This window comes from Gavialis gangeticus, unplaced genomic scaffold, assembly GCF_001723915.1.
Source record: "Gavialis gangeticus isolate Ggan-Ray unplaced genomic scaffold, GavGan_comp1, whole genome shotgun sequence".
In the NCBI taxonomy this organism is placed as follows: Eukaryota; Metazoa; Chordata; order Crocodylia; family Gavialidae; genus Gavialis; species Gavialis gangeticus.
The window spans coordinates 66,939,970-66,950,437 of NW_017729034.1; the positions used below are offsets into that span (position 1 = coordinate 66,939,970).

At 43.1% G+C, this 10,468-nt stretch overlaps 1 long non-coding RNA gene across 1 annotated transcript in view; it reads left to right on the top strand.

Moving 5' to 3' along the window:
- LOC109304331 overlaps window positions 1-3,363 on the top strand; it is a 10,504-nt gene extending 7,141 nt beyond the window's left edge. The window contains exon 3 of the long non-coding RNA XR_002099361.1: window positions 2,261-3,363. This is a non-coding gene — a long non-coding RNA (uncharacterized LOC109304331). The remainder of the gene's footprint in view (window positions 1-2,260) is intronic.
- The last annotated feature ends 7,105 nt before the right edge of the window (window positions 3,364-10,468 follow it).

Here is a 10,468-nt window from a genome sequence, read left to right on the forward strand (position 1 = left end):
AAAAAAAAAAAAAAAAAATCAAGCCATGAAAGAAAAAGTACATCCTTATATGTTAACCTTGAATAGGAAAACTGCCCAAATATCTTTATATAACATTCAAAAATACCCATTAGCAACTGATCAGTTCATTCAGTATACTAAAATGTGGATTTACAATTGTAATTAACGTGAAAGAGAGGGCCCTGAATTTCTCCATGGTTATGTGTCCATACCACTATGTGAAGACTGAAGACATCAATCTGGCTGACTTCAGTACCCCTTCCAGCTTGGAGATGTATTGATAGAGCAATATAAGAAAGCTTGCAAATTGTATGTGTACAATATGCCTAGCTTTAGTCAGCATTATCAATCTCTAACTTTAAAAAGCATTAAAAGGCACCAGATTTAGGCAAAATATTTTTAAACAAGCAACATCCATAGTCTTCATTTCTAAAGTTTAAAATATAATTTTATACATTTCCATAAATGAATAAAAACACCATGAAGTCTCATCAACATGCACAGAGCGAAAAATCGGTTTTGGTTCCAAGTAAGGGAATGTATAATTCACCTGCATTTGGGGGTCTGCTTTTAAAGCACGATTCAAACTTACTCTACACTGATTGCTATTATAACCATTTTAAATATTTTAAAAGAACATTTCCATTTTTCTTTCTACATTAAAGATTCAAGGCACTCTGCATTTTAATTCTCAAATGGAAAAAGAACTAAAATAATATCTGAAGATTCAGTTTCACGAACATGGACCTCACCACTGCTACCACTGCTCTCCACACACACACACAGATACAGACGCATATATGGGGGGAGTCAGGGCATCAATCATTGTAACCTAACATAGCTCCATTGATATAAATCTCCAGCTGTAGATACACCTCACTGATGATTCTGTATGAAAGGTTACCACCAGATTTTAATGTCAAGTCTTAATATTGCCCTTTCCTATACCCTTTAGGTCAGGACTGCCAATTGTCCCATATGCTTGGCAAACAAAGGGAATGTTTCTACAAAGTTCAAAAAATAGTGTCCAACAGTTTTGGAGTTACAAATGATATAAGAATTATCCTGATTTTCAATGTTGATTTGGGGGGGCAGGGGGAAGGTTGTTTTTCCAGATTTGGTTTTGGGTTGATTTTTTTTTTGCTTTGTACTAGCTCAAAATGGTGGTTACCTTTACAAAGTTTGTTCCAGATATCATTTCTTTGAAACTCAAGCACTAGCTGTATTTGAATAAGATTCATGCCAGAGACCCTGAGTTCCACATTGGTTTAAGACAGCTGTGCTTGATTCTGTGAGGTCCGATCCCACTCTCCCTGATATCAGTGTTTGTCTTCTGCCTTTGAGTTCAGTGGGAACAGCAGAACTGAAATGCAGCCAAGAATACCTAGCCTGTGAGAAGTAGGTGCAGGAGGGACTTTAAATTAGTCTCACTGGGTGCATCGACAGGTGTGCTTTAATGCGTAGTAGCCTATTTTACTGAGCAGTAAAGCGTCATGTAAAAAACTGTGCTATTATGCTAATGCTAAAATAGCCTATTATGCATTAAGCATCACTTAAAAACCATGTGCATTCATTACTGCACATTAAGGCAACCTAACATGCATTTGTTTAGTACCTCAGGGTACCTATACGTGAGCAGGGAAGCTGCTCCAATGTGCTGTAATTCCAGGGCATCAGAGCAGACTCGACTAATTGAGTCTGTGGCGTGTGGTAATTACCATGCTCCAGCAGCTTCCCACATCTCATGTATCAGTGTCCCTGTACTTCAAAATGATGGCAGGGGTACTTTATCTAAACCTTGTTCGTCAACCTTTTGATAAAGTGCCACCACCACCATTTTGAAGCATGGGGATGCTGTTACACAAGATGCTCTGGGCACTTTAATTACAGCAGCTCTAATTAAAGCATCCCCACCCTACTCCTGGAGCACATGTATAGACACCCTCACATTGGAGATACTAAATTTAATGCACATTAGAAAAAGTGCCTTATTGCAGATGTAGACGTGCCCACTGTGTAACTTGAGCAGCCTATGGGCAGTGATTACCCCCCACCCTCCCAACACACACCCCAGAGGTGGGGGATTATATACATGGGATGCTCACAACAAAGACAGGAGCCTCCTTTCTGCAGTGCCAAGGCTATCCTAGACCCTCCACTAAAATGCCCTTTAAGGTGGCAGGAATATTTATTTTCTGTTTAACATGTTGCATTCAGAAGTGATTCATAACCAAGTGTCCAATCTAATTTTATCTTTCAGGGCTGGGACTCCAGGAGTTCTGGTATCTGTTCCAGGCTCTCTATTGCAGACATCCTGTAAGACCTTGAGCAAGACAGACCTCGCTGAAGCTTGTTTCCCCTCTCACTTACATTAGTAGAATCAGTGTAATTCTGCCAATTCCAACAGCGTGACTCCTGGTTTATGCTGGCATAAGTGAGATCAAAATCAGCATTTCTGGGTTGAAATGCTGGGTGATAGACAAAGCCTGTATTCTCAGTGGCATAACTGAGCACTCAGCCGTTGTGGTACAGACATATCTTCATGGGTTAGCCTTCCTGCAAGAAATAAATAAACTATTGTATGGAGCCAGATATCTAAAACAAGTTGCTCCCACCCCATCTGATGCCACCTCCAAAACAGAGGTGCTTGTGCAAGGTAAAGATGATTCACTGGAAATAGTCTTGCAAAGGCTTGTGTGTCTGTAAAGGAGTGGAAAATGGACAGGGAAGTAGAGAGATCAGGAGCAGCAAAACCAAGGACATAGTAAGAACAAGCTCTGGGAACGTGTCAGTGAGATGAAACTCTTAGACAGAGCTTTTAGATTAAGGGCTGACTGGAAAGAAGGTTGGATCTGTGAGCAAAGACTTTCTCTTGCTGTTGGACTCCCGCTGTGTTCAGGGAGATGGGACATTGTACCATCTTTGTAAACAAACAGGATTACATCAAAGAAATATCAGCCATTTTCCTCTTATTGAGAACAACGTTCAACCACCTCAATTTTATTAGCTGGTTGGGCTCAAAAAAAAAAAGGGGGGGTAACAAAGTGCTATACATTGTACATACTCTGAAAAACCAGGTACTTTTCAAATTGGGAACCCAGAATTAGCTGATACTTCATTTTGACTTTATTCTCTGTGCCGCAGTTTTCTGTAGGTAAAACAAGGATAATAAGAGTACCTCAGTTCCCTGCAGTGTTGTGATGATTAGTCCATTAATGTTTGTAAAGAAGTATAACACTGAAATAAAAGCACCATAGAGAAATTAATCCTTCTATCCTCAGTGCAGGACTTGCAGGGCCTGCCATTAATAAGGCACAGGGACCTATTTTGAATGAGGAGGATGAAAAAAGTCAAAATACCTACCCAGGCACTGACCAACTCTCTCTTAACTTCAGAGTTGTCAATCCTAATATTCTTTTAATCTGTTTTTTTAATGCTCTCTCTCTCTCTTTCTCTCTCTCTCTATATATATATTTTTTTTTTCCTCAAAGGATGAGTGGTTCCCTGGTCAACTGCTGTGCTTTCACAATCATATTTTTCCCCATTACTCTGTTATTTTTTTCTGTTACTGTGACAAACCCATATAAACCAAACGTGATCCTTGCCTAATTGTACAGGGGAAACGTCAAAACCCACTATACACAAAGTGCTGTCAACTGTGCACAAAGCAACATATTTTTTTCCTTTAATCTCATTCAGTTATTGTAATTTGAAAGGTAGCTGAACATTTTGTTCAGACAGAACTGTGATTTTTAAATTAATTGTGTCTGCTTAGGCTTCACAACAGTGTCTGCAGATAGGGATTATTGGTTACATTGAGGGAGAAATCCTGTTTTTACAAAGCATGTTAAGAGTCAGGAAAGCTCTGATCCAGCAAACACTTGTTCATGTGTTTAAGTATGCAGGTAGTTTCCCTGAAATCAGTGTGTGAATACCTGGTCCCACTGAAATCAGTGTGAGTTTTGCCAGTGATTTCATTAGGACCAGGATTTCACCCAAAGGACTAACTTACAAGTTCAAACTCAAGCCTGTGGTTATATATAAGCACTTCCACGGTCAAGGCCAATGGCTTTCTCTACTACTCAGAAGAGAACAAAACTGGGCTTAAAATAAACTTATCAAATTAAATATGAAAATGAGTGCATTATGACTGGCTGCAGAAGAGTAAGTGAAAAAACTATTATTCACCTCCTTGAAGGAAAGAATTAGTTTTAAATGGGCCTTTGATTTTATCTGCCATTGCGAATAGTAGTTAAAAAGGAAAAAAAAATTAAAAAATAATGTCTATAGTAGAGAGATTTCCAGGTACCTCAAGTGAGAATAATCAAAATATATGTAGACACACTTATATTGATCTTTTGTTTCAATAAATGTCAGGATCTATTGTGGTAAATACTGTCCTTCACTTTATCTCAGCCAATAGTATTCTCTCTGATCAATAAATCTATGCAAGAGTCAGTATCTACTTATTACATTCACTGCATTAACGGTAATTGTAGCGGACTAATATGTACCACTGCACTGGAATTAGACCTGCTTGCCAGTGTGACGTAGGTCATATACTGCTGAAAGTCCATAGAGATTTTTCTCTTTAGCTCAGGTGGCAAAAGCCAGTGCTCCTACAATAGGCAAAGGAGGGTTCCCAGGGACCACAACACACAGCATTTCTTATACAGGGCAACTATTGCGTTGCTGAGCACCCCAAGAACAAATGCCATCTCAGGATGTCAAAGTGCTCCACACCCATTAAACTATCTGTTTTATAGACACATATTCCTGCTTACCATAAGGTCTGAACCCCTGATAACCCCTAATGCTTTTTTCCTCAAAACACCAAAGGGGAGGGGGGGAGGCAGGGAAATACTACCATTTCCATTTTAAAACAGAGCAGTGAAGACAGTAAGAGCCAATGAGTCTTGTGGAGGATGGGACTGACCAACCCTGTTCTCCATAATCTACTGACATGCTCCAAGATTCATTTTGCTGAGGGGATAACCTACCCCTAGAGCTACCCTTCCACAAAGAGACCTACATTTTCACTCCACTTAAACTTGAGCAGAATAATGAAGAACCAGGCCCTGTAAGTCATCAAAGCCCCTTACACATTTCCTTCCTTCTAGCTGCCATCAGGGAGGATGTTTCAGGTAGACACTGCCAAACCTCTTACACAGTGGCCTTTAAAAATCATTCTGGGGCTGCTCAAAGAGACAACCAGCCTTCTGGACCTTGTGTGTCTCTGGTAGCAACAGAAGGTGCTTTTGGGAAGGGATGGCAAGTAGCTCCAGGCCCGAGTGTCTCTGACCAAACCATCTGAGTGTCAGATTTAGACATGGATGTGGACAATACACTGGAGGAGAGGTTCCTCTGGTCTTTCAACCACCATGTTCCAACTTTCTCCATAAATTGGAGTCTAAGCTCTGTCACCAAGTGCCTGGTAGGGCTGTGTGAATCTTCGGGTGCTGATTGGATTCGGAGGAGATTCAGCCTGATTCGGTGCCTCACCCAGCCCCACCTCCTGGCCCTTTAAGAAAAAACCCCACTCACTGGGTGCTGCCCGCCAGGGGGGCAATCCCAGTTGCTCCCCACTGCCCCACACAGCATGGGGGGTCTCCGCCATGAGTCCTCCAGCCCCCCTCCCTACTCTCCCAGCCCCCCCATGGCTGCCGCGCCTGCCCCAGCTCCAGCCCTTTAAGAAAATAAAAACCAAAAGAAACCCTGTTACTGCTCCTGCAGCAGCCTCAAGGCTTTGGGGGGGCTTGTGGAAGAGCCCTCCGTGTGGCAGGGAGCAGTGGGGGGCAGCAGGGATCACCCCCCGCCAGGCAGGAACTGGTGAGTGCGGGGTTTTTTTTGTTTTTTCTTCCTTAAAGGGCCAGGAACTGGGTCAGGCAGGGGAGCCATGGGGGCTGGGGGAGCAGGTAGGGGTTGGGGGTCTCATGCAGAACCCCCTACACAGCATGGGGGAGTAGGGACAGCAGAGATCACACCCCCCCTAACACCAGCAGCACCCACTGAGTCAGGGCTGTTTTTTTGAAAGCTGGGCTGGATGGAGAAGCCATTGCCACAGTGGAAGAGTGGGCGGGGGATGGGCCCATGTGATTCAGCTGAATCGATTCAGGACAGCAATTCGAATCACCAAATTGAATCACTGTCCCCCGAATTAGCCGAAACCGAATCCAAAGCAAATACCAGCCGCTTCACACAGGCCTAGTGCCTGGCTTTCTTGAAGAGTTCAGCCAGGCTCTTACTCAAGTATTGGCCCAAGCCTCAGTCCTGTCTACATTCAAATCCCCCTTACCAGAATTTGGTAGTGCTGAAAATTCAAGCTAGCTGGCCCTACTGGATCTATAGGGTAGAGCCTCTGTTTCAGTCTCCCTCAGTTTGACCAGCCACCTACTTTTTCCATGAGTGCCGCCAACAGTCCTCCAGTGACTTCCCAGGTATCCACCTCTAAGCCCAGAAGGACAGACCGGTTCTCCCACAGTGCAATGGGCAAGACTCAGAGTAGCAAGCTCAGGGTATAGAAGCACAAGAAACCATAGTTTCTGCTCCAGGAAAAGAGATTCCAGGATAGACTCTGCAAGTTGCAGAGGCCTGCATCTGAGCTGCCAAGTCTCCCCATTTCCTGAAAAACAAAGAAACCCCACTCCTCATAAGAATGGGACTGAAATATGGATTTTTTATTGCATTTGCACACAGGACAATGCCCAGTGCCTTTGCCAAATCACTTTTAACTATGTCACTCTTCATCCTCTCTTGGGACAGCTCTGGCTTAAGTTTGGCTTTCAAGAGTAAATCACATTAGGCGTTTGGCTCAGGCCACCAAGAACAGTAAAACAAATAGCTTTCTTGTGTCATTTCCTTTTTTGTGTGTGTCATTAACGTTAAGCACATGATGTTGCAACAACAATATAACTGATGACTTAATGGACCAAATTTTAATTCAAGTAATATTTTCATTAATCTAAAAGCTATCCCTTAAAAGTCTGGGAAATTTATTTGTTGGAAAAAATCCAACAAAACTCTACTGAAAATTCTGTTCTGAATGATAATATGTGCATTTTTGAAGGCTCTTCTCTGGCAGAGTTTTCTGTTTTTTATATATATATATATTTTTTTTTTAATTTCTATGTTGCTGACACATTATCTTTTCCCACAGGCTTTCCATGCGATAAAACACTGAACTATGTGGACCGAATCCTCAAATGGTGGAAATCAGCATTGCTTTATTGATGACAGTAGAGCAATGCTGACTGACTCCACTCAAGGATCTGCACCCTTGCTTAGAGTGGCACATCCCAAGTGGTAATTTTAGGTAGAGGATTAGAAAGGCAATGTGAAGCAGATGCAAAACAGACGTGGGTAGCTGGAGAGAATCCCCATTAGAGCAGAGGCACTGCACCCAGCACAAGAATGTGTTTTGAGGCAAAGCTAAGCTGCAGCAGCTGGGGCGAGGACAGACAGGTGCAGCTGTGAGAGAGGATATGAATGAGCCTATTGCATTGTTGCCTGTGGAATGATGGGCCTTCCCCTTTCAGCAAAATTTGCCATGCAAACAAAATAAAATCAGGTCCTGTGATGAGGATCCTTGATGTCATTGCGTTTGCATTCACAGACAGTAGAACATGTTAGGAGTGGAAAATATTTCTCACAAAAAAGATTGCAACAGAGCTTCCTTGAGTGCCAGCCCAAAATGGCAGAATGAACATTTTGCAGTAACTGTATCATCACCACCGTCCTCAACACCTTGAAGCCTAAATGAAAGGAATATGTCTATGACTTAGCCTCTTCCTGCAGTTTACACATATTCTTATGGTAACATGTATGTATCATAAGAAAAATCTGAAACAAAACAGTCCACTGCACAGGCTTCTCTCCTTGAGGAGAGAAGGGGAAAACAAAGACAATCTGACAGATGAAAGAGGAGTAGCTTACTGCAGTGCTGGAAGGTAGGCAGATGATGAGTGAGGTACAGGACCCAGAGTAGAAGTCCAGGTGGCTCTCATGGGAACACAGCCCCAAGGCTTGAATCGCATTGCAAAATCCAAGACTACTACTTCAGCTCGGGTACTCCTCAAAATGAAGATGGGTCAGAAGCATCATGGTAAACACAAAGGAAATGTTAAGATGTACTAGTTCACTTCTAAAAGTAGGCAAGTTTCCCTGCCAGCCATCCAGAAGGGGATGCTATGAATCCTTTCAAGCTGGCTTCTGGAGAATGCATACAATCCACTCAGGCAGCTTCTGTTCTTTACATATTTGCTCAGTTTCTTAATTTCATATAAAGACCATCAAGACTAAAAGCAAAATTGAGTCTGTGTGTGTGGAAAACATAATGGCCACCAAGCCTGCCCTCTAACAATCGACAAATGAAATCGTGATTTCACATTTTTTGCAGAAACCATTAAATTGATTGAAAAAACACTGAAAAAAAGAGAAGGCTGAGAGGGGGCTTAGTAACAACTTACCACTATATTGGGGGGAATACATCAAGGGCTCAGCGAACAACTTTTCACCAGGGCACCCTTGGTGAAAACCAGGAGTAATGGCCACAAACTCCTGGAAGACTGTTTCAGACTTAACACCAGGAAAAACTTCTTCACAGTTAGGGTGTCCAGACTGTGGAATAAGCTCCGTCCAGAGGTGTTGAAATCACCTACCCTGGAAATCTTCAAGAGGACACTGGGCAGTCACCTCGCTGGGGTCACCTGACCCCAGTTATCTTTCCTGCTTGGTGCAGGGGGGCTGGACCTAATGATCTTGCAAGGTCCCTTCCAGCCCCTAACAATCCATGAATAATACACGGGTCCTCAGCCCCACAATGGCCACTTTAGAAAGCAGTCATGCTGGCTTAACAGGATTCCCTGTTCAGCTCTCAGTGCATGTCCAGAAGAGAGACATGATCAGTATAACCACCTATCTCAGCCACTTCTAGCTGCTGAAGTAGGCTTTGGGGCTATAAGTCACTAGTATAAATTAGGATAGCCCTGAGGCTCTCTAATTTAAGCTGGAGATGGTTCTAACTCTGGCTGGCTGAAGAATCTTAAAAGTCTCAGAAGTGGCTAGCCATCTTGGATACCTTCTCTTCTTCCTCCAGAACAGCAAGGCAGTCAAGCACAGGTGCTGCGCAGGCACAGGCTACAACATTCCCCTCTTCCATCTGGAATATATGATAGAGCTATGCACACCAGCTCCTCAGTAGGCATATATTTATTGGTTTGAGATGTGAGCAAAACCTCAGATTGCCATCACACACCATAGCAGCAGTGCAGCTCTAGGGAAGCAGTTAGTGTTTTGTCAGAGCATTGAACCAAGAAGTAGTTTTCACTATGGGTGGTGCACAGGGAGTGGCCAGATTCTTGGAACTGGGTGGAAACAATACTTGAATTGCATCTGCTTCTGCTGAGTCTTCCCTTGTAGATCCCCTTAACGGCTTCCTATTGTAACAGCTGATCCCCCAAAAGGCAGAAAGCACACATCCTGAACCTTCATGTGCTGTGCTAAAGAGAATCTATTTTAATCTTCACCCTACCCCCACTACCCCACAATGTCCTGTCCAAAAATGAACCCACTCTTGAAGAAGGTAATTCCCCCAACTTTATGACATGGGTGTCTGCAGAGAAGACAAGTGTATACTCCCTGTAGCCTCTCTCAAGACCTGCATTTCTTCAGAGTTGACCAAGTCAGAAGGCACAGCATTTTCATGAAGAACAGAATAGATCTCTTGTCTTAGCTATGTATCTTTCAGCACTTTTCATCGCCCAAAATCCACTCTTGCCTTCTATTTACATTGGCTCTTACTTTCCCTCTCTGCAGGCAGATTTTGGGATATGTCCAGAAGAGATGAGGAGGTCAAACCACTGCTTCCATGGCCACCAACGGTGATTCCTGGCTGGCCTGTGAGGGGCACTCCCATTTTGCTTGTTGAGTCTCTCACTCCCACCTGAAAGGCTACCTAGGTCATGCCTGTAAATTCCCCCAATTCTTATATAATGTACTCCAACCCCAAACTACTTGTTCTAACCTCAACAACTATATTGACACTCATCACTGAGCCACAATAACAAATATCTGATGAAAAGTGGATTGCATGCAGCCCTTTTTATAGCCTGAGGTCATGAAATCTCTGGGGACAGATAAAGACCTCATCCTAATAGAAGTTCATAGTCTCACAGGCCCTATTCCTTTTTTGCCTGGACAGACACTGACCCCCTTGCCCATCCCTCCTGCTAATCTGAAATTCCTACCAGCACCTTGTCTTTAGCTAGCCAATGCTTAAGAGGGGGCAATGGATTGAACTCAGGATTAGAAATCGTTAAACCTGGGGTCAGTTCACATCTCTGCATCATGAGAGACCTAGGCCAAATCACTTAAGGCAGGGGTTCTTAACCTGGGGTCCATGAACTTGGATGGGATGATTTCAGGGGGTCCGTGAACTTGGATGGGAAAAAAATTACATCTTTATTTTCAC